Below are 26,301 nucleotides of genomic sequence, written 5' to 3' on the forward strand. Positions count from 1 at the left end.
TTGCAACAAGCAGAGGTTAAAATTCCACTCCTGTTATCACGGGTTATGTCCATCCTCCAGGCACCATCAGATTTAGCCCAAAACCCAGAGTTTAGCAGACTGAATTGCAGCACATAATGCTTTTACTTACATTATTTTTAAAAGAAACGAGGCCAACGTAAGCAGAAACCATTTTAATCTTCATCCCTTTCATGCTGGAGTAGTTTGATCACCTTAAAGGGATTGAAAACAAAGGTCTGAAAGCCATATGGGACAGCACAAATGGTAATCTGGTTAACATTTCTGCTCTATGTTTCCTCCCCACTGGGCACACTCCATTGGCTGTGCTCAGAGCTGACTCTGAGATGAGGTCAAGCAGCACACGGGATGGAACTGTTTCACTCACCATTCCCCTGGATTATCCCAAATGGTGAGATTAGAGAAGCCTTGGGCAGCTGGAACCCCCCCTCATTCCCTCCATCCAGTGCTACGCACAAAACCACTCATGCACGTCAGCAAGGCTTTGAACTGGGGGGAGTGGGAGAGGGCAGATCCTAATTTGACTGTGTTTAAACTCACGCCCCCAATCTCAGCTCCTTTTGGAGTGACAAGAACAAACTCAGTGGATCCTCAGGTGCTAGAAGTCAGAACTTGTTTGAGAGAGATCCCTGGGCTCCATCTAGGGTTAACCAAGTGAACTATTTCTGTTAGAGAGAAGGCGAGACTGGATTAACTAAGGGTTCCTTCTGGCTTTAAAATTCACACAGAGAAATCCAGGAGAGACAGCTGATTGTCTGGCTCAGCATCCCAAGCCCAAACACCCGGCTACTGAAGAAAATTTCACAGACCAGCTTATAAAGAAAAAAAATGGAAGTAGAACAGTATGTGAAAAGTTTCTAATTATTTTTACCACTGACACAAATTCTGGCCTCAGGCATGCTATACATTCCCACTTATTCTCTATTTTTGGACAATCACATCTCAGCAAAATCGAGTCCCATGCATACATTAAAAAAAAAAAAAGAGCAGAATACATCATGTGTCCAGTGTGATGCAGAGTCTTTCATTTCTATGACTGGCAGCATTAGATTCTACTGAATGTTTGCTCATTTCTCTGAACAACAAAAAAAAAATATCTGATGCACATCAATCTATATTGTAAGTTTTAAGGCAGCCTGACTCTTTCCTGGTGATGTTCCAGAACCACGGAGATGTGGCACTGAGGGACATGGTCAGTGGGCATGCTGGGGATCAGTTGGGGTTGGACTTGGGGATCGTAGAGCTCTTTTTCAGTCTTAATGATTCAGTGATGCTACACTGGTAAATAACCAAAGAGCAGCTACCCTGCATCCCTGCTGCACTGGGGTAAGCAGCCTGACGAAGCACAGGAAAACCCCTGGGCAAGAGGTAGGAAAACCCACTCAAGACCCCACAAGTGCCCAAATGCAATTCCACCTGTTGCAGTAAGAGAGGACATGGGGACCATGTCTGCACACTGATGAAAATACACATAAACAAGAATTCTAGTGCTGAGAGAGAGGAATTCCAGCAAACAAAGATATAGATTTTCTACTAAGAAAACACAAGGCACAAGCAGGTTTACCGAATTCCCTTCTTAGCCTTGAAAAACTACAGTGGATTAAAAAGAACTAGAATGCATTTCATTCTTTTAGTTCAGAAAAGAAGCCAAGTGACGCTCTGCAATTTGTTCATTTACAGCAAATATTAACACAGAGTGCAATTTTCTGCCTGACACAGCCATTTTAATTTCTACCAAGACGAATGTTTAGAACAGCAAAGAATAATCAAATCATTTTGTATTCCAAAAGAAGCCTCGTGGTCTCATTGCGCGTTCTCACCATTTTGTAAATCATTTAATGATTTTCTGCTGGTTTAAATACGATCTCCCCATACCAAACTGATTAGCTAACGTGAAATATTCATGACAGAGGTGCTTCCAGCAGGCACAGAGTTCCTAAATCACCCAAAGATTTCCTGCTACCGTGAATCTTCCTTGCCCTATGGAACAAATTGAGATAACGCAGAACCAGTAGGGTCAATTTCTTGCCTGTGGTGTTTCTGGTCCATTACAAAACCAACAATGTGCTACAAAAGGAGAAACAAATTTCACTTTGAAGTTTAAATTTTCAAATTAAACCTTCAGAGGTTGAAAAGAAGAACACCTCTTGATCTGCTCAAAGCACTCTTCAAAACAAACACTTCCAGTCAGCTGTGTTGTACAAGATATATAGGAAAGCTGATGTACAGTCATAAATCAGTATTTTAAAATATAAGAAAAATCTGATATATAAAGCTCATAAAACAGAGTTGTTGCTCTCTCTTTTTACAATGGTCTACCTGAGCAATGAGTGATTTCCTATTAGAGAACATTGTTTATATTTCACTTTAAGCACAGGGTGAGTAATTTTACCTAAGCAACTGGCTCACCTCAAATAACAAAAAACCCGACACAAAAGCACTGCATGAACCTATACCAAGTTGGATCTCTTCTGTAGATATGGATATCCATTTCCACTGCTACCTAAAAATACCCAGCAATAAGGCTGTCTCAGGCCTTCCCAGCATTCAGATAGGTGTTCTGACAGCAAGATTTTAAGAAACATTGAGTCTGGCACAGCTCACCTTTAAAACAGCACCTTAGAGTAACTTTAACCTCTCCCTCGGCTACTATTTGGCACTGACAAAACATTAGCTGGATGGCCATTTTCTCCAGATCTCACTAACATTAGAGAACCAGAATATTGGTAGGAATCCCTTTATTCTGATAGATCTTAGAAACAAGTTAAGCTAAGCTTTTTCCCAATCTGAGACACTTCACAAATAGGGGAGGATGGTTAGACTCATGCATCCCATCAAATATCTTGATAGAGACAACTTTGGTCATAGCCAAGGCAATAGCGCTTGGAGATGCCAGTGAATAGGCAGCCAATAATGACACCAACACAGCATCCCATCAGCACACATCCATGCTCTTATCTTTAGGCTCCACTTCCATATCTTACTTTGCACAGCCTGATCTGGGTGGTCTCACAACGTTAAGCCCTGCATGAAGCAACAGAGATCCTGGTGTGATGCAGAGAGAGAGAGGGGAGCGCTCCGAGATCCATAGGAGCATCCTAATGAAGGGCACTGTCTTGCAAATGTGAAAACCCAATAAACTAAATGAATTTCTCAAGGTCGCAGAAAGAGTCAATAGCAATTGCAAACAGAACCCAGCAGACTGACACCTTAATGACAGATAGACCGTTAATTTGCACTTTGACTCACCCGCAGCAGCGGGAAGGCGGAGTGAGGTTTCCAAGTCAGATCGTTACATTTTAATTTTACTCTGTGCAAGTAGAAACAGGGACAGTGGTATGTGACAACAGCTAATCCAGTTTCTAAAGACCAGCTTGCTACACTGAAGTCCAGACATCTCATTGTCAGAATGCCTATGTGCTCTCCATGAATCATACATGCATGCATGGCTGTCTCAGCTGAATCTTCTTTGGGACCACACATCAGGTGTTCAATAACCTCTGTGTGGGAGGAGAAAACCAGACTGGGACAATAAAACCAGATGTCACACTGAAAGAAAGGGAGCAGACAAAGCAGATTTGTACCCTGAATTTCAATTTAAGAGAATTCCTGTTGGAAACTACAGATCAGGAGCAGAGATTGCTTTAAGATCACTTCAAAGATTTATTTTCCTTGCCATAATAAACCTGGAATCCCAGTTTGTTAAGGGATAAATATATAAATTTTAAAATTTCTGAAGCATGTATCTATATACACACACACTGAAATTTAAACCATTTTTTTATTGGAGGGGGGGTATGACAAGTAATTTGTGACAGCTGTAAACATGAACGTCTTAGTGAAAACAAAGCAGAAGTTGCTTCCATTTACACACAGCAAAACAATAACCTTTGCTGCACCCCCCCTCCCCCCCCATTTATTCCCTTCTGCTGTTTAAAGGACACACAAAAAAAACACAACCATAACCCTTCGCCCCAAGAGATAAAGCAATTTATTAGTATTTCAGTGCTGAATGCACTTGTCAAATATTTAATCATCTGATTCTTTACATTAAAAACTGCGCAGTCTGAGTCTGCCATGGGGGAATAGTAACAAACCACAGAAGTGGGAATATTTTTGGAGGATACTTATCTAGAAGAAATGGAGATATCTGTAGCAAAGATGGCACTGCTGCTATTGTGTGCTGAGGAAAACATTAGAGGTGGCTGGGGAATAGGATATATGAGAACAGCAGGGCTCAGCCTTGCCTTGATTTGCTAAACATACACTTGAGAAAACTGGTTAGGAAAGATTTGCACACTGATCTAGGTATGCCTTTGCATGCGGAGATAAGGCATTTCTTTGCAAGGGGCACAAAACCAGCAATCTGTTTGGCAATGCTGCCCCTTAAAGTCTGCTTGCAGGGAGCTCCAGGAAAGCTATGATCTTTGGTAGATGAGGGACACAAAGCCAGGAAGTCAAGACAAGTGTAAAAGCTCCATATCTGGCACCGCAGCACAGGGGAACACAACAGAGAGTATAACCCAAGGGACAAGCCAACGAGGCACATTTGGAGAATTTCCTTAGGTCTCCTGATCACAACTGCATGATCCGACATAACGAAATGGGTATAATTCAAAATTCAGTAGAGCTGACCTGACTTCTTCAGCTTTCATTGCTGTCTGCTTCTCTTTCCCACCTCACTGATGGTTGGACAAGATGACAACAGCGGTCTTCTCCAACATTAATGATTCTATGGTTCTGATTTTTTTCTTTTTTTTTTTTCCTCCTCAGCCCGCCATCTGTTTCTTTGTGAAGTTAGACCTTCCCCAGTTTCCTTATGATATTAACATAAATGATGAGCACATAGAAAACAGAAGTGATGAGGTAACAGCTCGAATAGGAATACAAAATCCTATCAAATGACCTTCGTGTCAATCTTGATACATCCGCACTGCAAAGAATTTCAAGTCCACTCTGTGCAAGGAAGCTAGTTAATTTACATCTACAGAAATATAATACCTATAAGATGCTTGCTCTTCTCTCTCATCATGCAATGGACCTCCTTGGTTAATCAAAATGTTAGGAGTTAAGTCTTTCTTCAGCTAAAGCCTAGCCAAATGTGTTTCCATCAGTCACTGCACGCAAGCCTAGCTCAACACATCCATCATACACCTCCACTGCTTATTTAGCACTGACATTCTGTCAGTACTTCAGCCCCCATCTGCACATCAGCATCTATAGACATCATATGGACACATCAGAAAGCTGACTGCTTGACCCAAAACAGCTATATTCAAGATACAAAGAGAGCCTGGAGACCAGAAAAAAAAAAAAAAAAGCAGACTAGAGAATACATAGAAAAAACATACCAGCCAGTACTAGAGCTGCCCCTAGAAGATGGAATTTCCCTCCCAGAGAAATTCTGCTGCTTCAGATTTAATTTTCCTCTAAAATAGGAGCAAGAGAACACCTGCTTCTTACTACAAAAAAAAAAGTCTGAACTTGTTTCAGTGCTTGTAGTCAAAAGGTTTCCAATGCTCCTAAAAGCCAGTAATACAAAAACAACATTGTCCATTTCCAGTTTTATATAATACCCTATTATTCACAAATCACATACAAATCTAAGCAATTTCTATTGATTCATTTACATCCAGCATCAACGTATACTATGAATAAACTGTTTCTCCTACAGGCCTTTATATCCCAGCAGGTACCCACTTTGGTTGACTAATTATAGATCATTTCTCCTCTCCCTGCAAAATGGCAGCATCAGAACTATGGCACAGGTAAGGAAAAGTGTGGAATTCATAAAAAAAAAAAATAATGCATGTGTTGTTTGCTTAACATTGCATGTTAAGAATTCTTCAGCAGACCAAGAAAGTAACACTCCAGCTCAACTCAATGCAAGAAGCAACCTTAGCTCTTCTCTTCCTATGATGACCTAAGAGAGGAATCACAGAATGTCCAGAGTTGGAAGGGACCAGTAAGAATCACTGAATCAACTCCAACCATAAGGGTGTTTGGACAACACATTATCACTCACCTAAAGAAACACACCATGCTGTGCCACAAGACAACTTCCCCGCTAGGAAGTGAGAGGCCATTCCATACAAGACACTCCTCCTTTTGACCAATGGGTTTTAAATGGAAAGCACCAAGAACTCCAAGAAAGAGCAGCATCAAATTACATATTCCACACAGGAATGAAATTTTCCATCAGGAGCATGGTGTTGCTTTCCCTGCTGCTTTGAGACACACCCACCCACCCACACCCACCTAGGGTTTGACCACCTGGGAGCCCCATGGGACTGAAAGTCAAACCTCCTGCCAACAACATGAAATATTCTGTGCTAAATCTCCTCATTGCTATGGACAAATTATCATTTATTACCACTGAAACTGCATCCTCCTGTTGGAATTCCAGCAGCCCTTTGAACAACAGGACTGTGGTAGGACTGGTATCACTACCATTCCCTGTAGAAACAGCAGCAGAATTCAAGAGCACAAAGGCCAAGCAGCCACAGCACTCGTGACCTTCTCTTTTTGCTAATCACATGAATATGCTTTTCCCTTAATTAGCTGTATGATCCACATCAGCTTTTCTGGGACGACTCATCCATCACTAAGTGAAGAAAGCATATGACCCCCCCAAGCATTCCATTTTGGTGGAGATACTGAGTCATTCTGCCCACTCTGAGGACATTCTTAGCAACGTGCAATGGAAGCATCAAGACTTCTTTCAGAAGAATTGTCTTTTCCCTTTCAGTGCAACAATTGGTTCTAGAGTCCCCCACTGAAAATGCAGCTCCTCGCCACCAAGTGCAGCAGGTGTGAGCTATCCCATGCAATTCATTTCTTCAGAGAACTGTGAAGTTAAACAGTCTTAGAATGAAAATAGGAATAAATAAAAGCAGAGTATCAATCTACATCTGTAAAGTGTCCTAGGTAGTAAAGCAGCAATATTAATATGAAATTCACCTGATTCACTTTGTTATGATGACTGTAGTTATGACTTATCAGCGCATGGAAGAGGGAGGTAATGAAAATTGACAATAAAGACATAAGTAATTCTGAGGTATTAGCTAGTAGAAATGAAGGGGGAGAAATCATACATTTCTCTTCCATATTTACTTTACAATTACCATGGTTTTGATCTATGTCTGACATTTACTGTGCTTTAAAGGCCATTAAAACTCTCCTGGTAAATTACAGGGAGCCATTCCAGTAGTGACCTTTGTGTGCCCCTTGTGCAGGAGTGCAGAGGTATAACATAAAAGACCACCCCCACCCCTTGTTGGTCGTTAATTTCAATCTCATTTGCCTCATGCCAACCCATCAAGACAAGAAAGAAACAAAACCAAACAGCAGTCTCAGAACCCCCCAAATTCCAGGTTCTCCTTTTACCAAACTCAGCTTTTGGAATATACATTCAAGGGTCACTTCAAGGAACACTGAAAAAGAGCCCTCTGGAGAAAGGAAATAAAAAATGCCCACCAGTTAGAAGCTGCATATTTTGAGCATTCTACAGTGACATCAGGGCAGTGTGTGCTGAGCCACGAGCTGAAGGTTTACTGCACAAGACAGCTTCATTTTAGAATTCAAACCACTGCTATGCTAAGTGCTCTTTGGATACGAGGTCTTCATTTGAGACTACAGATAAATCACAATAGCTGCTCCTCGCAACACTCAATTGCATTTCTAATGTGCAGGAGGCAGCAGTTATGTTCTGGTGACTTTTGGCTTTGTTTAGTCTTACAAATTCTGCCTGGCAATTGTGAGTATCAGTTCTCCATTTCAAAACTGGGCATGGATGTCTCTTTATCGATGCGGGCAGAATACCACATTACATGACTGCACAGCACGTGCCCTTTCTAAAGCCAATGTCACCATGTCACATCTCCTGACTGTAATTAGACTTCCATCCAATTGTATTCAGGACTCAAATGCTTCCTTCCTAAAAAAATCAAAGCTAAAGTTCCTGAGAGAGCTGGAGGAAAGCTGAAGGGAATCTGTATAAACAGATTTCTGTAGAAGCCAACTGTACTCTTGACATTTCTAACAGGACTCAGAAGTTTCTACTTCTGAAGAGTTTCTCTTTTGCTTCCATGTCCTGACTATTTTTCCTTCCCACTCTGCACTGCATATTTTGACATGCTTTTGTTTTTCTTTTTTTTTTTTTTTTTGCTTCTGATAAACTGTTGTCATATGTTTAATGAATAATGAAACAAAAATAACAATTAATTCTGCAGTGAGATTTTTCTCCCTAAATTACACAACCTAATTACTCTGTACGCTCATTTAATAAGTCACTTTTATTAGGCTATTTTATAGTATACTGAATGTAACTTGGCTCCCAACTATTCTGAACCGAATTACAAAAACCAGTCCCTTCTTCATGGCATTCATCTCCTATTATGCCATTTAAACTCCTGCCTCCTGAGAATAGATTTATAATGAGATAGGTTGTAGCAATGAAAATCAAGGTGGGTATTCACCCAGTAGGACTGGCTAAGCAGCCTCTGACCTTTAACAGAGTAATGGGTAAACTGAGCCAGAGGGTGGTCTGCAAACCACATACTTTTGACCTTTTCTGAAAAGACATATTTAGCACACAGAAGTTAAGTCATTTCCTCAGCAGTACTAGAAACAAAACTTATAGATCTTTCAGCCTCAATTTTCACTAATTTATTAGGCTCAAGTGAGCCATGTATTTGGTTCAGTAGATGACACAACAGAAGCTCTCAGCCACACAACCTCAGGGCTGGATTTCCTGCTGAGACAAAATAGTGTCGTTTTCCTGGCTTCGCAGTTAAATCCCCAAAGAAGGAGCACACTGAGACCTGATCACTTACAGACAGGCAGTCTGTCTGATGAAGCAGCATTATCCCTGGAAAGTTGTTACCAGAAAGAGACATTCAGTTATGAAGTCATCTGATGCATGAATGGGAGGGGAACAACACAACACTGAAGGTTCAGGTTCTGTCCTTTCCTATCATGGCTTCCACTTGCAAACATTGCTAACGGCACCATAGAGTTGAGCATGGCTTGGCTTCAAAGGGACCCCAAGGATCATCAAGTTCCAAGCCCATGGCCACAGGTAGGGCCACCAACCCCTTAGACCTGCTACTAGACCAGGCTGCCCAGGGCTCCAGCCAACCTGGTCTTCAACACCACCAGGAATGAAGCATCTACAGCCTCTCTGGGCAGCCTCCAGCACCTTACCTCTCCCTGTGAAGATCTTTCCCCTGACATCCAATCTACACCTTCCCTCCTTGAGCTGAAAGCCATTCCCCCCCCATCACTGTCTATCCTGTAAAAAAGTTGATACCCCTCCTGTTTATAATCCCCTTTTAAATACTGGAAGGCTGCAATGAGGTCTCCCTACAGACTTCTCCAGGCTAAACAAGGCCAATGAGAACATAAAAAAAATAAAGGGCCATTTCCATGAACATTTTGCAATTTTAACCATGAAGCAGACACATCTGGATGCATACCGAAGCTCTGCAAACACTTGAAGGAGTAGTTTCCCAAGTTTATATTACACATTAAGCCACGATCTCACTCTTGGCGTTAGGGATTTGCGGATGTTAACAATGCAACTCAGCAAGCCATGCACTTTACACGCGGGGGTGGAAAAAGGCAAATGCAAACTGTCAAGTCATATATATGAGGGCTAAAATCTCAATCGAGCATTTTGAAAGCTTGTCAGGAAAATTAATTACCCTCTCGATTTAAGGAGTTCATTATTGTCCCAACAGACAAAGGCAGCATTTAACTATTATAAGCTCACATTGGTCGACAAATGACAACCAATTCATAACATAGCCAAAGGCAACACATAGCATATTCAAAATAGAGATTCCCCAGGTACCTACTTCTTTAACCCTCCCATACATTGTTTTGTAAAAATTTCCCTAGCAGCTGACCCTCTACGCATGCAGAAAGATTAGTCAAGTTGTTCTTCAATTCATCATCTTATTTCTCTAGAGAAGTGATTTTTAACTTCAGTTCCTATGAAGACACTTCAAAAATTAACAGCAATCTCTGCATTTTACACAAAAAGCTTAATTGGCCCCAGAACACATAGGCTCCATGCCCTGGCTCAGGAGTACATTACCTATCCTGGTGGCTAAATTACAAAGACAAAACTCTAGGCTCACTTCCTTCTAAGCCATTCACTATTTAAGTTCACCATGAAAAGGGAGCCCAGATGCTAATAGCAAGCTCTAACACAAGACACTGAACAGACAAACTGAGACCCTGCAAGCATGCAATGAAACAGTCTCTGAAATTAAATGCTCTTCTTTAATGACAAAAGTGGTTCTGAGCCTGTTTTGGAACGTCTTTTTATTTTCATTTTATTTACCCTCTAGAGAAAAGACAGAGCCAAAGCAAACCTGGAGCCATGTGTACTCACAGAGAGGAGACAAACAGGAGCCACACATAGACACACAATCTTTAAGTACATACAAGGCAGAATAAAAAGAGAATACTATTCTTTGATAGGCAACAACATTGGGCAACAAGCACAAAAGCAGAGAAACTTCAAAATATGTACAACTGTTAAAAGAACCCTATAATTTTTTTTGCAAACTTGAACCTAAAGCATGTACTAACAACAAATTTTCTAAACACTGCAGAAGCCTTGAACAATAACAGAAAACTCATGAGGTTCTCTTCTTTCCCTACTTTCTTCTGCCCATGAAGCCACTTCAGCACTGTCCAGAAATAAGTCTCTGGATGACTTGATGAAGTAGGTAATTATCACCTATGTTTTAAAGGAGCAAAGGAATTTCTCATTGTCAGCAGACAAATCAGTGGTGAAGCGAGGCCATCGCACAGCTCACTGTATCCCATAAATTGCAGCAGGATGAATAGATACATCCAAACACATGTAAAGGCAGGGCTGCCAATACCATCAGGGGAAAGAAGCCCATTACTGCTCCTTTCTTTTCCAGTTCTTTTCCGAAGTCTTAATCTAACAAGTCAGTCATTACTGTTCTTCTGCCTTATCTGCACAAGGCTGACTCCCAGTACAGGACAGCTTTCATATGATACAGCCTAGTCCAGATTCCCTGCCATAAAGCCTCTCAAGCCCTTAGTACTGTGTAAGTCATCAAGAGACAACTTCATTTTGATATCAGGCAAGGTATGTTACATTAGGAACAACAACAAAAAAATTACCCACCAGGCTTCCAAGAAACACGATGTGGTAACATGCCAAAGAAAGTCACATCATCACATGAATATTCTTAGAGGTGTGCTTAGCCAGCAGACCTTGGATATTGTACTTTTTCATTTTATTTTTACTGTCCATGTGGTTAGAAAGTGACAGAACCATTTGAGGTTTGGGGGATTTATATCTGATATCCCCCTCTGCATGATTAATGCGGGTTTCCACACCATTAAAATACTAAGCCATTAAGCAGACTTAATGCAGATGATACGGTCTTCAGTTGTGCAAAAGAGTAAGCAAAAGACCCAGCTAATTTTATTACTAAGATTGATTTCTTGTTACCGCGTTAGCTTTACACATGCCATCACATTTGGGTTTACCTGTCAGCCAAGCAGAAGGAGAAATACAGGCATGTGGAGTCAGCCTGAGCAGACAACAAAAATAAGAGACATTTTGGCTTTGGAAGGAGAAAGGAGAAGAAGGATGGCAAGGGAAAAATCCTATTTCCGGATCACCCAACATGACTTGATGCAAAAACAACCAAAAGCAGCAACACAAACTCACAAAGCAAAAACCCAGAACAAATCCCCAAACCTCGGAAGGTGCTGTTTCCAGCAAAATACTCAAGGCTAGAATTTAAAAGAATCCAGCACCCAGCACTAGAGCTAGCAATGCTGGATTACTACTAGTTTTCAAAGCCCCTCTCTGACTTCATCAAAAGCATAAATTATTTGAAGCTTTGAACCCAAGTATTTTTGCATCCTATGTTTTTATTCTTGTCACACTCACCATTTCCTCCTCAGTCTCCCCCACTCCCTCCAAACTGACGTGGAGCAATACTACAACAAACATACTGAGGGCAGGCAATTACCAACTTGCCAAAATGAAATTCACAGATATCTTATGTGCTGCAGGGACTCTGCAGCACAAAATAGAATGAATCATGTGTGTCCACTGAAATTAAACCAAACACAGTACAGTCCATGTAGAGCCATTCATCACTCAGAGGGCCAAAGGGACTGTCATATTGTATAACACTCTGGTTGCACTCTGAAAGGAACATTCTCTCTTTTTAATTCAGTATGAATGTGGAAGTAGCAATGCAACAACACATTATCACTTGACTTAACTACAAAGCCAGGTCAGACAGAAGTTTGGGGGATTATTTACAAATAAATGTGAACAATTTGCAGCATTCAGCACGTGACCACCTATATCCCACTTGCAGTTTGAAGCTCATCGAGGCACCTCTTGTTACCAACAGAGGGATGCTCCTGACAAAGATTTTCCAAGCTATTCATTAGACTTAAGACGAGATATTGGAGAAGCAGCAGTAGTCCACACAAACTGTGAACTCCAAGCACTGCTTAAATGCCGTTTTAGACTTTGTTGCAGACAGCATTTGAAAGGACTTTTGAAAGAGCAATCAGGGTTATTTTGCAAATTACCAGGGAAAATTTGCAGGCACATGGGGAGAAGGCATAAAACTGCTCGTAAATTTAACATAAAGAAACAAACACAATTATCCAAGATAGAGCCATTCAAATTGCTACAATACTTCTAAAATACATAACATGATCTTGATCACTTCAAGTCCAGTCCAGGGAGATAATGAATACCTCCTGCAATGTGCTGAGCACCCTCATCACTTCTCAATGGCAACACGAATTGCTGCTAACAGCTGCCAATTTACAATGCTAGCACTAAGTATGAGTTACCTGCTCCTGATTTTATCCCTACTAATTGATTTACTGGAAACACACTGGCTTAACCTGCAGACTCTTAGCTGTCCTGTTCTTTAGGCTGCCCAGATGCCAACATGATTGCCATCTCATTTTGGGTTGAGCAGATCCCAGAGATTGACCAAAAAAAAAAAAAAAGTTACCTTCCTAATAACCAGGCAGTTGACATCACCTTTCCAGCTACTCTCCTTAAGGGAATGCTTTTGCAGGATCTGTTATTGTTGCAAGATTCTTATCACTTGTGTGTATGAATTACAGGGAAATCACAACACAGTTGTGTGGACACAGCTGGCAGAGGAGGGATCTTTTTGGCTTTCATCAGTGCAGTATCTACACACCTGATATCAGCATTCACTATTCCCTTAACATAGTTACAACAGGAAAGCTTTATTACCAGCTTACAAAAAGGGAAATAAGAGATGATTAAATCTTTAGTTGAATTATGATCTAACTTCAGCAGGGAAACACAATTGATATCATCAAATCATAGAATCATTAAGGCTGAAAAAGACCTCTGTGATCCCCAAGTCCAACTCCAACCCATCCCACCATGCCACTGACCACATCCCTCAGTGCCACATCTCCACCATTCTTGAATATGTCAAATAAGTACAGTAAAGGATAAGCTGTAAAGAGACTAATAAGAATGCTGAAACAATCTGTGCTTCTTACTCAGGCTGCACTGCATTCCTCTACCAAGGCCATGCTTTCTGTTTTAGATGGGAACACACAACAGCAGTGGAAGTAGACTCTTTCTGAGGTTTCTGGTCCTTCGTTCCACTTCACTCTCACCATAGACACAAACTCATAACTCTATACAGTAAACCAAGCCACAAACCCCAGCATAAAAAAAATGTTTGTGACTAAAGTCACTAAAAGTGAGAAGAGGAAAAAGATGACAACAGGCCCACCTGGATGGCTGGGCATTGCAATCACACCTCTGTCACGCAAAGAAGTCATGTTCTATCCACGTGCCTGCTTCCAGTGCCAGCCAGCTCCATAAAGCCAGACATACCCACTGCTTGCCTTAGATACGTGCCACTATTAATCCTTGGTATCAGAATACCAAGCACTAATGAATATGAAAAGACACAACTTCTTCCACTATAAGCCTTAAAACTTGAGAAACATTCTTTTGCAGAAAGCCAGCAGTAATCTCTGCATGATTAAGAGCTGTGGATATTTAGCCCACACACAAGGAATTAATTACCCACAGCTATAGCCACGAGCACTGTGCATCCTTCAACTTGCTAAATGCTCACCAAAATTCTAACGATAATTTTTTCATTATACCATTTTCCCCTCTTCCCCCCGCGCCTTGCAGAGATATTATTGTTGGAAGATGTCATCAGTGCTGTTTCAGATCTGTCAGATATAATCTTCTAATCTGCCAACTTCTCACAAGGAAGAGATGAGCTCATGTACTGACTGACAAGATGTGCTGAAAAGTCTGGGCTTTCTCGAAGACTGTTAAAAGTTTAAGTTCCCCTATTGTGTGAATACCGTCAAACTTGGCCCTGCAATTTTCATAATGACAGCTGCTGTCAGTTTAAAAGGGTAAATTATTCAGTTCAACTGGGAATGCTGACAGTAACTGTAAAAAGGGCCTTAGCAATGGAGAAAAAGAAAAAGGTTCCAGGTATCTAAGGAAAGATGTAGTAAACTCACCAAGACACCTTCGGAATGCTCAACTCCAGCTCATTTCCAGCCTCTCTTCAAAAACCTGCAAAAAACTCTTCACTTTGGCAAGAAGATAACGACATCATATTAAACCACATCTGTAATAAAGCTTATGAGATCTAGTCGAGGTTACATGCTGCCTGTCATTAAGCACCTTTAGACTATTTAGAAGGACACAGAGCAACATATATGCTCCAGCACCTAATATGGGAGATCTGAAGCCATTGGAGGTATTTTTGAAGTCATTTGAAAAGCAGCATTAGGTGCCTACCTACAGTTTTGGAACCCTGTTTCCACTATTTCCTGTTATCACAGAATTGTAGGGGTTGGAAGGGACCTCTAGAGGTCATCGAGACCAACCCCCTGCCAAAGCAGGTTCCCTACACCAGGTCGCACAGGTAGGCGTCCAGGCGAGACTTGAATATCTCCAGAGAAGGAGACTCCACAACCTCCCTGGGCAGCCTGTTCCAGTGCTCCGTCACCTCACCGTGAAGAAGTTCTTACGCACATTCGTGCGAAACTTCCTGTGCTGCAATTTATGTCCGTTTCCCCTCGTCCTGTCTCCATGTACCACTGAAAAAGAGACTGGCCTCACCACTATGGCTGCCACACCTCAGATATTTATAAACCTGGATCAGGTCCCCTCTCAGTCTTCTTTTCTCAAGGCTAAACAGACCCAGTTCACTCAGCCTTTCTTCATAGGGGAGATGCTCCAGGCCCTTCACCATCTTTGTGGCCCTCCGCTGGACTCTTTCCAAGAGATCCCTTTCTTTTTTGTACTGGGGAGCCCAGAACTGGACACAGTACTCCAGATGAGGCCTTAGCAGGGCAGAGTAGAGGGGGAGGATCACCTCCCTCGACCTGCTGGACACGCTCTTCTTAATGCACCCCAGAATGCCATTGGCCTTTTTGGCCACGAGGGCACACTGCTGGCTCACGGCCAACCTGTCGTCCACCAGGATGCCCAGGTCCCTCTCTGCAGAGCTCCTCTCCAGCAGCTCATCCCCCAGCCTGTATTGGTGCATGCAATTATTCCTCCCTATGTGTAAGACCCTACACTTGTTTATGAAGGAAACTTGCCACATATACTCCATAATTTCCTACCCTCTGCCTCACAGCAGAGCTAGAAGTCCACCTATGCAAAGCACGTTTTCTTATCAGGTCCACTTGGAGTTAGACAGAAAAATAAAACATAACCTCACTGCTTTTCTTGCTTGAATGAAAATGAAGGAAACAAAGAGAACAACAAGACTTGTCAGCATTGCAGCGAGCCTCATTTCTGCTTTGCAAATGCCTACTATTCCCATTGAAGGTTTTCCACTTGCACTTCCCCCACACTGTGCAGGTACAAAGGATGACAAGCAGCAGCAAAGAGAGGAGGACTTGCTCTTCACCATGTAATACTGTTTCTGAAGCTTCCTTCTGGAATAGGTGAACACGGAAGAGGGTTTTAACTACTGCAGAATGATTGAATAATTAGGGTTGGAAAAAGTCCTCTAAGGTCATCCAATTCAATCATCAACTGTTCTAGGAGACACTGCAATGCTTCAAGCCTGAAGTTTAGTTTGTAAGTACATTTCACATGGGAAATACACTGTATTTTCCCATATCTGTATTCCCATATCTGTAAATACAGATGCACTGTGTTTCCCATATGCTGTTAATATCTTTGTGGTTCCAAGCAGTGAAAACAAAAGTGATTGAAACAAGGGGGATTTGATTCTTTGACAAACTGGGGTTTGTTTGAACTGAAATGCATTAAATCACTATGGAACGAGACAAAATATCATGACTATCTACTATCTAAACCCATTATAACTTGCACCATCTATTCTCAATTACACTCGACACTGTGGTAGTTGCACATGAGCTATCACAAATATTAAATTAACTATGAAGTGATACAATCTCCCTCAGCAATCATAGTCATCATCTTTCCACTCTCTAAAGAAACAAGCGTTACTGGCTGTAATTGCTCCAGAGTTCAGATCATCCCTGCTCACCTGCTTTCCTGCTAATTCCATGCTCCGTCCTCCATACCTCAGCAGATAGAGCTAACTAATTGGAAAGAGGATTTCAGCCTTTATAAAAATATAAATCCTATGCTCTGCACATACTTGCTGAAGTAGATACTCGTTCCTCGTTTGCCAAGGGGGTACAAGAGGCCAATCAATGCTTCAGCTCTTGGGGCTAAGGAGAGGCTGAGTATTCACAGACTTATGTAGGTTCATCTCATCTCTCCCTTCCGACAACCACATTTTAAAGTTTGATGCTACAACTGTTGATATACACAGAGAGCTATGTGGAGTCAACTCCAAAAGAAATGCATCACCCAATCTGTAAAAGCAAAACGGTTGGTGAATATCCTCAAGTTGTTTGCAGCCTTTTTCTATAGCCCAGGTCAAATGAGCACTCACTCTGTGGAGAGATTTGTTACAAGCTATTAGCCATTCCCTTAAGATACCTTCAGCACATTCTCTTTCTGCAACCAGAACTCTCATAAATCTTCAAAAAAATGATCCTGAGTTCAGAAAACTTTCAGAGCTGGCCTGAATTTAAGTTTTGTTTCTCCCTATAGCTATTGCTGAACAGATCATAATTTTACCAAGAACATCACACACTCATAGCACAATGCCCAGCACAGTCCAAAACCCAGAATGCTCCATCACTTCCTCCACATTCTTACCAAACACCGACAACAGTTTCCCTTGGTATCTCATAATGCCACTGGTATTCAAGAACTGATGATGCTGGTGAGATTGAACTGATGAGGAACATGGTTTAGTGGAAATACTGGTGATATATGGACATTAGACCGGATGGTTGGTGTTACCAGTTGTAAGGGAAAAATGACAGCAGATAACCAGATCAAAATTACTCAAAAAAAGGGTAATAGACACAATTGAACTTAAAAAAGAAAGGCCTGCTTACCTGTCCCAGGGACCAGGGCTTGCAGAACACCTCCAAAAGGAAGGATCTCAGGTAGGGATCTTTTCCTTAAGGCAGAAAGCCCTTAAATGAGGCTTGGGGAGGAGTGGAACCTGCTCCAAACCTGCTCCACCTCTTCCAGTCACAAAGTGAATTGCTTTCATCTGTGCTCCCAAGGCTGGCTATGTTCTTTTACAGGTGCTCAATTGTTGGTTCAGGCCATGACTTAGCAACTCCCATACACCAGCTTTAAGAGTAATGCATGTACTTAAAGGTCTTTTCCAACCTTGGTGATTCTGTTTCATGTGGTTTCCACATTTTCTTTAAGACTGATGCTTATGAATAAAGCAGCGCTTCATCCACAGTGTAATTTTTAGCAAGTCAATCACATCTCCTCTTTATCTCTTGATAATGTGCCTTCTTAGTGGTCACTTGACAGAAATATTTGAACCTACCACAAACATATATACAAACATGCATATGCTACAGGATGCACGAGGCTAATCAAACAGCCCTGAACACCAAAGCAGAAAATAAAGTTACCACCATTAACCATCTGTCTTAGAGGCAGCCCTTAGGCAGCATCCCTGTTGCAAACAGGAGCTGTGTTCAATGTACCTGAACCAAGGTAGCAGTGTTGTGAAGGGACAGCCTGTACATGCTTATTGGGACCCACTGGCATCTCAGAAGCTCTCCCATTGGTGACAGCACGACCTCCCTGCTATTGCTGTGTCAGCTACATTGGAGTGGTCCCCCCCAGAGATGCAACTAGACTTCATTGCTCTTCAGTTGTCTATTCCTAATCTTCCAAGGAATGCATTAAAATGCAATATGTATTAAAAACAGGGAATATGCTTTCCCCTAACATGGGAGAATCTTCTGCCAAATCACAGTCAAGTATAATAGCCTAAGTTTTGAGACTTGTATTTCTTGAGCAGTACTGCCCTAAAGCCATGTAACACTGTATCTGAAGCCCTAAACCAGACCCCAGAGACTGGGGGGAGGAACAGGACATGAATAAAGAAAAAATGGGAAGAGGAAGGGACAATCACAAACAGCCAAACCAATCTAAAAGAACCAGATGATGCTTCTTATTCTTGCAGTTCAGTGGCTTTGAGTTTTATTCAGATGATTAGTCAGTTTCCAAACAGCTTATGAGATTGATCTCTGACTAGGATTAGAATAAGGCTTTTAGTATTTTATCTCAGCGCAGTGCACATTTTTAGTAGAATAAGCTTCCCCTTCTGGACCCTGCTGTTGTATCATTAGGAACAATCCTGTTCCTTTTCTTCTCTCACAATCCTTCAGACACTCCTTATGGATGATCAGATGACAGCACTACTACAGCAGCAGCTTGTGTAGTAACGCTAGGAGAGTGTTTAAGATGAGTAGGGTTCTATGTATGCAGTCTGGCTGCTGGGAATAAGGAGGAGGAGCTGATCTCACAGGAACAGCTCTCCACAAGCCACCTACAAATCATAATTTAGGAAGCTCTGTGTTATACAGAGTACAGAAAGGGTGATGCTTGCATTTCATCCGTATGGATAATAGGGACCATGACACCAGTGGTGGTCTTCTGTACTGGAGACAGCTGGAGACTGCCAACATCATCCATGATGGATGCATTCTGAACGTAGCAAAGTTTAAAGGACCTTTCAAGAAAGCATTATTATCGCTAATCATTTTACAGTATCATTATAGATGAGAACAAGTAATTCTGGGCAGAGAAAACCACATAAAAAAGTGCTCTATGCACATGCTGCTGCTTCAGATGATTGAAAAATTGATGGAAGCTGAAAACTTCCCTACTGAGAAAACTAGAAGGAAACAAGTGCTAGTTTTGCAAAAACAATTCCCTTTATCCCAGACACACCACTAGCTGCACTTTACAGCAGATTTCAAGAAGTCACTGCCCTTCTCCAGTGCTCCTAATCTGCTATTTTCTGAATATGAGTAAATCTTATTTCCACAGAGCATCCATCTCCCTTCTGGTGCTCCATTAAGAGGAAAACAAAAACCTATTACAAGGATACACACCGTAAATGGAGAAGAAACGCTGCAGTAGGCATGCAGGACCGGCGATATGCATCACATCTCTTCATTCACAAGGTCTTCTTTTAATTTCCCCCATGCAGAGATTTGGCTCCTCCACTCTATCTCTGTGTGTATCTACGTATGATCAGCTTGCCCTCAGTGCTGCTTTTTCCGTTTTTGCAATATTCTCTCAATAATGAGGTCACTGGGATCATCGGGTTTTAGATATAGCCTCCTGCAGCAGTTCTACAAACTGGGCTACAGCACATTAGTTACTCCAGCATAGAACTGATGCTTTATCTCTTTTTATTTTTGGTATTGTTTCATTTAATGCTTTTAAACACTGCATTAACATCTGTTGTTTCAGTATCCATCCGGCAATATCCATCATATCAGCGTTTCACAGCAAATGACTTCATTTCAATGCAACTTTGAAGGTGTCTTCATTTTAGTCCCATTTCTATCCAACTGGAAGCATAAAATAAACAGTCCTGTTTTCATGTGGCACCCAGCACCTTACACCAAACATTAAAAGCTCCAAAGCAAGGATAGGTGGATCCTTTAGAGAAGTTTCCAGCTCTACCAGCTGGCTCACAGGACCAAAACGTAGTGAACCATACTTAAAATCTGACAGACTACAAAAATAGTCTTAGGCAAATTATGTGTTTTTTTTCCCCTGCATTTCCTAGCTGTCCAAGTTTATTTTATTAGCACCTAAGTAAATTTCAGCACTTAACTGGAAATCGTTGATGCTGAGCACTGAGCATTGACCACTGAGTGTTTACAGGACTGCTTACTTTCAGCTGGCAATGAAATGACAGCTGATGCTATAGGTACATCATTTCAGCATTCTAGCTTCTTGTACAGCAAACTATGAACAAATTCATGTAGACTTATAATCAGCTAACGAATAAATCCAAACCCCATTGTAATGACAGCCTCTAACTCATCGTGGGCACATCTCCTCCTGGGAGTAGTTGAAACAAACTATGAGACTGATAAACCATTAAAATTCTTAATTTTCTTTGTTCTCAATCTATTGTTGCCACAGGTTATGTATCGTGCAATAACCACAGCACTAATAAGCACATGCTGTAGAAATACAGTTTAAGTTTAGAATTCAAGAGTCTGTAAAACTACTGAAAAATGCTATGAAACAGATTACAGAAGGATGAGATTTGGATTCCTTGGTTCAATTACTGACCATCACGTGAGCTGATTGTTTCAGATAGAACAAGATTTGCAAAAACATTCAGTTTTGACTTTCATGTGCTCTAATTCAAGTCACTGAGAATGCTAATTGCTGACTCTAGTCAGAGGAAAACTGGATCAACAGAGTGGGATTTTGGAAATCCCACATTCAATATATTCACAATCATGCCTTGCCATCTTATGGAGGTGCTAAGAACATTTAATTAAAGCTGATAGACCATTGAGGTCCCAGTTGTGAAAGCAGATTGATGCAAAACTTTGTTAATTAAAGGCCTTCTATTCAGATAGCTTTTAAAAACTAGAGGACAACATACAAAAAGTTGCAAAAAATCACTTTTAGAATCAAAATTTATCAGTTAACTACTAGAAAGTTCTTTAGTAGTACTTGGTTTTTCCATTTTTTTGGTCTTTTTAAGATATCATCAACTATCAAATTCTTACATTAACACAGATAAACACTTTGTAAAAGATCTATGAACAGTCAAAGAAAGGAACAAACAACAAAGGAATAACAATAACTTTGCATGAAATGGTTTAAGAAGAGATAAATTTTCAATGAAATTATTTTAAATAGCAGCTTGCATGATCTGAGTTTGATGACAGTGGTCAGATTCACTGCAGTGTGTCGAATTTGTGTGTCCCTTGAGAAATGAGGAGTCTTCCATGCATGCCAAAAAAGGCTGTACACAGGCACCAAAAGGAAAACTTCAAGACCATCTACTGATTTCAAATGTTGTTTGTTGTTTTTTTTTTTTTGAAGTATCACACTTTAAACACTTCAGTATTTCTGAAATAATGACACACATTATCACGACTAACACTAGAAGCAGAACTCCTCCTGCTTTGGGGCACTGCAAGGACTTTTACAAAGGAGTTGTTTGAATTTTTTGGTAAATACCTATCGTACAGGAATAGAAATGACTCATCCAACAGAGTTTACCAGCAAGAAAAAAAAAAAAATCCCAGTTCATACTCTGTGTCACTCTATTATAAAACAGTTAATTTGCAGCGCTGAATATATTTGTGCAGGTGCACAAGGTTTTGCAAACTATCTGCTGAAGCACTCTCATGGTCTGAGTGTCACAGTGATAAGTACTATAGAAAGTAAATAAATATTTATAAAGACTCTAAGATAAGACCGACAGACATGAGATCAACTTCTGATGCTGCAGAAAGCCCATGGCTGCTGTGGTAGCCATTCCTAAATAAGGATGGGATGAAGGCCATAACTAATTAATATCCATGCATACCCATAGGCATCCAATCTCCGCTCCTGCTTATGCACTCAATTTTTTGGTGGCCCTGGGGACACACAGAAGCAGTAGGGTCTTGTGTACTGCAGCTTTGGTCGTGTTGCCTTGTAGAATCACAGAATTATAGAATCATAGGACAACTTGGGTTGGAAGGGACCACAAGGATCATGAAGTTCCAGCACCCTGCCACAGGTAGGGTTGCCAGATCTAGATCAAGTACTAGATCAGATTGCCTGGAGCCCCATCCAACCTGGCCCTAAATACCTCCAGTGTTGAGGCATCCACAACCTCTCTGGGCAGCCTGTTCCAGCACCTCACCGCTCTCTCAGTAAAAAACTTCCCCCTGACATCTAATCTAAATCTCCCTTCCTTTAGTTTAAAACCGTTCCCCTTTATCTTATCACTATCTACCCATGTCAGAAATTGTTTTCCTTTCCTAAACTCACTTTAAATATTGGAAGGCTGCAATGAGGTCTCCCCACAGCTTTCTCTTTTCAGCAGGCTGAACAAGTCCAGTTCCTTCAGCCTATCTTTATAGAAGAGGTGTTCCAGCCCTTGGATCTTCCTCCTGGCCCTCCTCTGGACCCTCTCCAGCAGCTCCACATCTTTCATGTATGGGGAGCCCTAGATCAGGCAGCAGTACGGCTACGTGAGGGTAGAGCAGAGGGGGACAATCACCTCCCTCACCCTGATCATAGAATCATTGAATCTTTTAAACTGTAAGGGACCCTTAAAAGCCATCTTGTCCAACTCCTGGCAATGAACAGGGACACCTACAGCTCCATCAGATCCTCAGAGCCCCATTCAGCCTGCCCTTGAGTGTCTGCAAGGATGGAGCAACCACTGCCTTTCTAGGCAACCCGTTCCTGAGCCTCACTACCCTAGCGTTAAAAAAACTTCTTCCTTATATCCAGTCTACTTTTCTTCTTGTCCTGTCAGAGCAGATCCTGCTAAAGACTCTCAACCCCTTCTTTCTTACAGCCCTGCTTCAGATATTGAAATACTTCCAAGAAGAAATTCATAGTGCTTTGGAGAGGCAGATCGTTTTGTGCTACGATAGCCCTTGCCCTGTTGAAGGTTGAAAATTCTGAGTCTGAATGCCATATCGCACATTTAACTTTTTCTACCCAAATGGACTGAAGTCTTATTTGTACTGAAAAACAATCCGGGGTATTTCTTTTTTAATAAATAAAGTGTTGTGCTCCCCAAAATTGTTCCACTTATCATTTAGACAGATTAAAAGCATACATGCAAAGTGCATTTAGGATACATGAGCACAACATTTGAAGCCTATTTAGTATCTTCCTTTACTTGGTGAGAACAAACCAAGTCTCATTTAAGCTGCAACTTTGATAGTAAGGGAAAAAAAGAGATGTTATTACAGTGGTGGGATGAAACTCTCTGCAAAGACTTGAGAGCTGTGAGAAATAATGCATATTGGCTCAAAGTAATGGAAATTAAAAGTAAAGGGAGGAAAGGTTAGAAAGCAGCACTGCTGTAAGGAAAACGAGGTGAGTGTGTAAGCAACTGTGTATGTCAGAAAGCTCATAGCCAGGGCCAGCTCAGAGATCACAGGGGTGATAAAACGAGGAGAGTGAAATATATATATACTTCCAGTATTTAAAAGGGTATTATAAACAGGAAGGGTATTAACTTTTTACAAGAGTAGATAGTAATAGGAGAAGAGGAAATGGTGTTCAGCTCAAGAAAGAAAAGTTTAGATTGGATATCAGGGGAAAGATCTTCACAGAAAGTGGAGAGGTGCTGGAACAGGCTGCCCAGAGAGGCTGTAGATGCCCCATCACTGGAGGTGTTCAGGGCCAGGTTGGATGGGGACCTGGGCAACCTGGTCTAGTAGCAGATCTGGAGGTTGGTAGTGGGGTTGGAACTTGATGATTCTTGGGGTCCCTTCCAACCAAAGCCATTCTGTGATTCTATATTCAAAGTAATTTAAGAATTTTTACACACTGTAAAGGTCTACATTACATGATGCATCATTAACAAGGCCATTGGCCTTAAAAAAAAAACAGAAACGCACAATTCATGAGTGATGATGAAAGCAAGTCAGTAAGGACAGGCCCAGCTGTGACATTACAGAGAGCGACAGTGGAGTGATGGGCTCAGCCTGCACTGGCCAAAAGGAAGAAGTTTCAATTGACCAACTAGTGTTGGATGTGTTTCACCAAAGTTTCTGACCAAAGAACCGATATCAAGTGACTTTTTTTTTTCCCAAGGGAAGGTTGAATAGAATGCACTGGAGTGACACCTGGAAACAGGAATGAATTGTTGTTCAATAAGATGTGACACACAGAACACCGAGGGTTGCTGTTTTACTCAGTTACTGTGATTAACAATGTTGTCCACAAAGACTGAAGCTTAATTAACATTTTTAAATTGTGCTTTGACATTTTTAGCTCTTCCTATAAAAGCACTTGTGCAGCTGTGTCATTAAAACAGGGAAGCTCCACAGCTTTAACTGTTCAAACTACTCACCCGCCAGAGGCGGATTGTTTCTAGGCTTCTGAAAACAGGAAAACACTTTGAGACCAGTCACGACATCCTGAACATGATACAGGCTGGTTTGTTTAGCAACAGGGATCAGTATATTAGTTTAAGGACCAATATATTAGTTTAGCAAAAGGAATCAATGAGACCTACTTTCTAAAACTTTTTGTGTCAACTTTGCTTTTGCTTAGTCTGTGAGCAGTCTTGTTTGCCTCAACGATTCTACTTCACAAGAAGATCTGGAGTCATAATAGATGACTTACCTTTGCATTTCACTAAGTGCAAGGACATTTCCCTCATATTTTTACATATATTTTTCTGGAAGTTGCTCATTATGGCCTAACAAGCAATAGAAGTTCGCCGAAGTGGGGAAAAACTGCTTAGGGTCAGCCAAAAGTCTCAGTGATGAAGCTGATGGGAGAAAAATGGGGATAAAGTAAGTGGGCCTGCAACCACCCTAAACACAACTGTGCATGCCCAGAGGGACATTAGCATATATTAATGAGTTCTTGGAAAAGAATTAATATGCATGCAAATGTACTGCATATATCTTAACTGTTTCAGTGTAGAACTTGAACTCTGAGAGAGTGCATTTGTTTGTCAAGTCACCCGATATATATCGTGAGGAATAAAGGAACTCCACATTGCAGTTAGAGAGTTTTCTTCCCGAATTGAGAAGCATTAGCAATGATCACCAGCTTTCAGAGAACTCACATGAACTACCAAGCTAATTCAGAAATCGTAACAGGCCCCTCCTTCTCAAAGAGGACTTTGATCACACACAAAACGCAGCAGAAGAGTTTTGTTCAAGTTGTATCTTTCAGTGGTAGAGTGCCATAAGTCTAGTCTTTGTGAACTGAAAACATATACCTTTGGGCAGAAAAGAACAGGGAATTCAGGCTTGTCCATGGAATTTTTCTGTGTTCCCCCACTATGTTTCAGAAGTTAAATCAGAATTACCAAGTAAAGTGCAGCAATAGGATGTAAATGCTTCCTTTTCCTGGCAGGGCCTGCAATCAACTCTTGCTCTCTCTTCGCTGTTTGAAATGCCCAACTCAATGCGTAGACAAGAGCTTTACAAACAATCCCATTGGAAAGGAGACATGTACAACCACTTTCTAGTTGGCTTGTGAGCTCCCAAAACGTCCCAAGTTTAGGCATCTGCAGTGAAGCTCTGTTACCATTTCTCTCCTGTTTTGCAATCCCATGTGATTTGGGCAACTGGCTAGCAAGTCTGAGCAAAATTCCTTAGTGGGGAGTCGCAGTGACCCTATGCAGCATGTGAGGGAATGTCCCACACAGCCCCAAAGGTGCTGATGGTTCTGTGTTCATATGGGTTTATGTAGCAATTGCACCAGAATGGCTGCTGCAGGATGAAACTCAGGATTGTGCTTTACTTTGGGATGCTGAATGCAGAGCTCCTCAATGCCTTCCCAATATCCAACAGTTTAATCTCTCTATTATGTAACTTCTATACAGTGTCACAGGCTTTGATCCAAGAAGGGTCAGTGTTTTTCTTTGATAAATCCTTTTCCTTAAGTACAAAAAAAAAATAAAAATAAAATTAAATTAAAAAAATAGAAGAACAGTGGAAAAGAGGGAAATTCAAATTAATTTTCTGAAGAGAGAATTATAATTCTTTAAAATAGTAAAGGGAAAGATAGAACTATTTTGCATTATACATAGGAAAGTGTGTGTGGTGGGGGAAGCTGAGAGAAATACACTTTCTCCAAATTTTCCTGGAAATTAACAGCCTCTCACACATGCAACA

At 41.2% G+C, this 26,301-nt stretch overlaps 1 protein-coding gene and 1 long non-coding RNA gene across 3 annotated transcripts in view; both read right to left on the bottom strand.

The window, feature by feature from the left end:
- LRRTM4 (leucine rich repeat transmembrane neuronal 4) overlaps positions 1-26,301 on the bottom strand; it is a 235,090-nt gene that overhangs the window by 83,043 nt on the left and 125,746 nt on the right. The gene's annotated exons all lie outside the window — the stretch shown is intronic.
- On the bottom strand, positions 46-17,641 carry LOC109370920. The gene is made up of 3 exons (XR_004161951.1): positions 17,530-17,641; positions 14,587-14,641; positions 46-212 (listed from the first exon to the last, which is right to left on the bottom strand). It is a non-coding gene; the product is annotated as an uncharacterized LOC109370920 (long non-coding RNA).

Source organism: Meleagris gallopavo, chromosome 24 (genome assembly GCF_000146605.3).
Source record: "Meleagris gallopavo isolate NT-WF06-2002-E0010 breed Aviagen turkey brand Nicholas breeding stock chromosome 24, Turkey_5.1, whole genome shotgun sequence".
NCBI classification, from domain to species: Eukaryota; Metazoa; Chordata; class Aves; order Galliformes; family Phasianidae; genus Meleagris; species Meleagris gallopavo.